Source organism: Ooceraea biroi, chromosome 1 (assembly GCF_003672135.1).
Source record: "Ooceraea biroi isolate clonal line C1 chromosome 1, Obir_v5.4, whole genome shotgun sequence".
Taxonomy (NCBI): Eukaryota; Metazoa; Arthropoda; class Insecta; order Hymenoptera; family Formicidae; genus Ooceraea; species Ooceraea biroi.
The window spans coordinates 1,691,366-1,697,365 of NC_039506.1; positions in this window are offsets into that span (position 1 = coordinate 1,691,366).

A 6,000-nucleotide genomic window follows, 5' to 3' on the forward strand; every position below is an offset into this window, starting at 1 on the left:
TGTTAGACTTGGACTTGGGATCCGGTGTTGGAATTCCCACGAGGTACACTCGCCGAACAACCACGGGCGACCACGAGAAAAATCGGTAAGAGTACCGTTGCGTCGATCCACGGTTTCGGCACTAACGATATACCAAATGGTCTATCGTACACTTTATACACATTGTTATTTCATTAGTTAAAAAAGTGTTAAAAACTTTCTACCGCGCTTTCCACGCAAACCTGCCTTGTTTGGGCGTCGGAAAAATACAAAGCTGAAAATAACATGAACAAAAGCTGCGGATATTAATTTCGGACGGTGTGCACGTTCGCAATGGGCCATTCGCAACGGCATGCGGTTTTCTCCCATTTTTACAAGCCGTTACAAGCTGTACAATACGTGAGAATTCTCAGAGGTGTGGATAAACGATTAATATCTTGAGTAATATTCGCGTCTAAATGGTCAACTTTGCTCGAAAAAAGTACAATGTAAATATTATAAGTATAAATATTTCGACATGAATATACTAATTTTGGATTTTATTTGGATCCAAATGGTGTTTGGAATTTTGGTCGTCAAAGTATTATATACTTTGGTCGGTATGAATTTTATCTATTATGGAACCTTTCGAGATTGAAGCTTGAAGTGCTTCGAACGATACCATTACGGTACAATAGGGAGATAAACCAGTCTCGAGAATAGATTGGTTTATCGAAAATTAAGCTGATACTTGAATTAAGCGCCACAAGCACTATCGCGACTTTGGTCTGATGACGGTTTTCATTAGTGACGGACTATTTGAGCTCTGCACTCTGCGTCGGATAATGTCTGTGCAGCATCCAGAAAGAGCTCGTACGCGAACAAACTCGTTGCGATATATAAATTTCGGTTATTACATCCGGAAGAGAGCAGCGGCTGGCGCTTCCGCCGATTGCGGAATGGTGCCGACTTTGCGGCATTCGAAATACGATTTATTTGTTCGTCATCCGTGCGTGCACGCGCGGGGCTCCCAAATCCAATAATGATTTGAATAGGCCGCGGGCCGACGATGTACGGTTTCGCGTTATTTCGGTCGCGCGCGCGCGCGCGCGCACGCGGTATCGCGCCCGTAATTTTATAAACACTTTGGAAATCTTGCGTCACCGACGGGCTTCACGCGTCGAGATTGCCTGTCGAAACCCTCTATAAGGCTTCGTCTGCTCCGCCAGCAAAATAATTACAAAATCGTACGAACGAAACGCGATAAATCGACGAAGGCTGCGCCCCCCCTTCGAGCTTGTATTTTTTCAGCTTCGCGAAGCCGTCCGCGTCCGAGGAACCAGACCCTCTGCGGTCTTCCAATGGCCTACGGATTCGAATCGAGTCGATTTTCGAGTGTTTGCCTCCTTTCTCTCTTGACGGAAGAGGAGTCTGGATCGCAATTCTAATGTTATGTATTACATGATAATCGTTGATAGGGAAAAACGGCTTTGACAACATCTTTCTTTTTGTTAAAGTCAAATCATCTGAATGTATGTCCATATGAGGCACGCACTACTTTGATAATAAATGAACGCGAGCGAATAGACATTCAATTGGATCGAGCTTACACGCATCGATTATGTCAATTACATCAAAATTGTAAAAGGATGATGTTTACGATATTTTTTTAACAGCACGATCGTGACGTGTATAGTGATGCAGCCAATGTTCAACCGGTGCTTCAGATGAACAAGAAAATAACGAGATAATTTTTGTCGTACAATCTTGAAAACGTTGCAATTATACTTACACCTTTACGCATGACGAACGTGTAACGTACAAATTGTGCTGCCACTTGAGATTATATTTTCACGAAATCGAATCGAATGGGAGTCTCATGATCGTAAGAGTACCGGAACGCGGTAAGAGAGGGTAACGAGTGAGTTTATGGAGGATGATACGACGAACGCAGACATCGATGTACAAGGTGGAATTGCGATCGGAGACACCATCGAATATCAGATTTACGATTACGAAAGCGTCAAACCGAATGAGGTCGAGAAAGCGAAGAAAAATTCTCAGAGAGAGGGAGGCACGGATGAAAAATGGGCCGACGATGAAGCATCCCTGTGGCGTACTTATATGAAATTGTAAGAGAAAATGTGTAAAACTCACACTCGGATAATAGTCGATGAATTAAGCATAAGACAACGAATATACGATAAAACGCAGATACACGGAGTCGAGGTCGAAGCTAAATAAGGAAGACGCTTCCGAGCGAGAGATGTCATCCGATGTTGCGAAGCTGCCTCGCGCGGAAGAGTCGCTTGTCCCCTACGAGTGCTTTCCGCTCAGCGGTTTCCAATTGGAACGTGGAGCTACGACTATTGGGAACGGATGTAAAAGGACGAGGATCTGGACAAGTATGAGGACGAGACAATCGGTTAGTTGGAGGAATGGAGCTCATCACGTTTTAATTACTTTCTATATCTATTTAAGTTGATTCAGAGCGTTTATTCTCTGTCCGACAACTCGTTTTTATCGCGGTGATACCGCGCAATGTGGATATTTCCGACAGGTAAACGTGTTTCGAAGGAGAAGAGGAACTTGGAGAGCCGGAAATGGAAGATGGCCAGGTGTGTGGCCGTGCGCTAGACGAGATTTGTTGAGTAAACTCGAGACACGAGAGATGAAGAGCAAAGAGAAACGAAAAAACAATTTTCCTTGCGATTCAAAGCACGACGACAGAGACGAGTTTGTCAGGCGCGATCAAAAGCGTGACTCCGCTAATCGCAGAGAATTGGCTCACGTCCGTGCACCAGTGCCATGTCCGAAATCGAAGCTGGAATTATTGGTAGATCGTACGACTGGCGAACGTCCCGGTCTGGTAAACGGCGATTACGTTATCGTGGAACTCGCGTCCGAGGGATTGAACAAGCGTGTCTACGCGAACGTGGTTCTTCGCGGGCTTAAGGGCATGCATCTATTAGAGCTGAACACGTTGCGAGAACGCAGGAGTACTTGGAAGTTTTGTTTCTATCAAGCGATCGTGGCGTTGTTGGCAAAAACTCAACTCAGGTAAAACTGTCGAATATAACCGCCGCATAATTGCGTAACGCTCGGGACAAAGTGTCAAATACGCGTGGAGCATCTCATGCCTTTCGACAAATTGTACCATCACTTTTATTCATCATTATTTGCTTGTATTTCCATTACTCCTATCCGTTTCCCCATCTCTCTCCCGTTAAGTTTGGCTTCTCGCGGCTCAGTTGTAGCATCATTGCGCGGGTCAAGATAAATGTCACGACTTTATCTTGAGTTAAATTCAGTTTCAGGTCGAACCTTTTTCGCGAATAACATTGATTTTCACATGAAAGGTATAAATACGCGTGGAGCGCCAACATCGATTACATCTACGAGCTCGCTTGGACGCTCTACACCCATATCGGTGCGATCAACGTGAAGGAGAAGCAGCGTTTGGACGACATTGTCGTGTACAATTACAAGTACAGCATCGAGATTGAGCTGATGCAGAAGATGAGAAAAATACCCGTGATGCAAGATGCAGATTTCATGTACGAGGAAAGCGCCTTAAGGGGGCAGATTATGTTACGGAGGAAGGATCCTCTGAAGGTCAGAATCGAACTTGGCTGCCGAAAAATGACGGATCCAGGATACGTATCCGTACACGAAGATACACGAAAAATCGAAGAGTGGTTTGATAAGCTGGAGACGCAATATCGCGATTGCATCTTTCGTACGACTAGATTCTCGTTAGCCTTCTGGCGAGAAGGGGTCTTCTGGTACGTTTACAATCCCTATCGGTGCGACGAGTTTGGACTCTGGGACAGCGGCGGTAGCGCCTGCATCGTCAAATTTTGCTCCAAAGATTCTTTACGGAGACATCTGATGATACTTTTGCTGAGAGCTTACGGCTACCAAGTTCCGAGGTCACAAGATCGATCTCAGATCTCAGAGGAAAACGTCTTCGACATTGAGATCTTTTACGTGACTCTTCGTTGTTGCCGGTTGCACGATTTGAAATTGTTGGAACGCGTTCCACCAGAATCGCCGCGACACATGGACGAGTGTTCGTTGGATTTACTTGGAGATCCCGGAGACGAGATCGATCGGGAGGAGGTTAAACGAGAGGACGATTCGAAAGGGCCCAAGAGAGAGAAACTCGCGTGGCTAAAGAGTCATCGAGTGACCTGGAGTAGATGCGCAGCTATCAACCGGAGGAAACGAGGTTCGATCAAGCTCGCTGTTAGAGACAGCAAAGCGAGATGGCATCAGTACTATGTGGAAGAGGCCGATCGGCTATTCTCTTTGTGGGGCGAGATGCACGTGACCGACAGTATATTTGACGAGACGAATCGGGGGATGCAGACGTATGCCTGTTACGTGGTGTGCGCCGGTATGACCAGAATCATAGCGCCCGAATACTGGAGTTCCAGGATCCTCGACGTAATCGTCATGTGCGGAGATCGTTATTACACGCGCAGCAAGCTCGAGGCCGAGCTAAAGTCTGCCAAACGCGAATACGCTCACGTGGCTTGCTGGGACAAGTATCTGTCCGATCGCTTCAAGATCGGCGAGACCTTGTTCGAGGCGAGAATGTTGCCGGCGATTTGTGGCAGATTATACGGCAGATCGAACGAATGCCTCTGGAGACTGCTGGAACGAACGTTTACCGACCATCACTTTGGCATCCTCGCATGCGAGAGCGCCTGTCTTGGTCTCTTCACGTTTTGTGGAACGTATTACATGTGCGACGTAAACTCGTATGGTCCACCGTTCTTTCGATACGGTCACGGTACGGTGTACTTGCTGAGAGCCACGTCTTTCCGTAAATTTGTCACGGTGCTCGTGTTGACGATCGGCTCGTACGAATCTAGTCGATTTACTCTGAATCCTGTTGAGATTCTCAGAATCCTCGAGGTCGATCCCGCTTTTGATTCTCGCGCGAGGACGACTGAGAGGAGAAAAATCGCTCCCGGAGATTCGCCGGAAAATAGGGCGCGTTCAACGGGCAGAAGGAGACAACGATGAAAAAGTGGAGGCATAGAAGAACGAGAATGGTCGGAATAGCGATCCAAGACCCGGCATAGTAAGCTTTGCAAGGGTGAGAAAGTGAGTAAGTACCTGGAAATGGAAGGCTAAGGAAAAGGCTGCTTTCCGAAATATAAATTTCGTGAATAATATTTACGTTGGCATGAATTTTCTCATTACACGAACCTCCAAATTCTGCTGCCCGTATCAGCGAAGAATCCAAGTTTGATTTGATTGGCGCAAGTTCTAGCGCTAAATCATTCCTATACGATCGACAGGCTTTAATATTTATGTGGAGAAATCGATGCTACGTGTAAACGTTTATATAAATGAAAATGTATTTTCTACAACAGCGAAGCGATTCCAGTAAGAAAATATTGTTGTAAAAGCGAGTTGCGCGCTAGTAATAACAATAAGCGCACGGTAGTAGTATCACAGGATTTAAATTTTTCGCGATCTAAATGAACACCTCGCTGCAAGTACTTACATATTAATGGGAATTTTCAGTAAAATTTTTGCTGTTGGCAGAGAATCAATTTTGTTCTTTTCAAATAAGATTAATCATCGATAAAAACATTATTATTTTTATTTAATCTACGTTAAACCCTTATTACACGTTAGAAATCAATGAAAATCAATCAATTAAGAAATTAAGAAGGAAGACATAGTAATATGCACACTGCGAGTATTGTGCGCACATTTCAGAAGGTATAAAACGTGACAAATATCCCGTGTACATATACTTTGATATTTTGCAAGATGTTTGCAAAACAAAAAATCAGTACAGTACAAATCAGTTTACACGCCTAAATAGTTAACCCTCCTCTTCCGCATTCTCACTCTCTCCGTCTTCCTCTGGTACGTTCGTATTTTAATGTGATAAGGATGAATTTTATGAAAATTGTATATAATCATGTATGAAGAGCAGTTTATCTGTAAAAGTTTGTTAAAATGATTATGGGATAAGAAGAAATGCGTAGGACCTCGACGAGGATACACGTGCGCAAT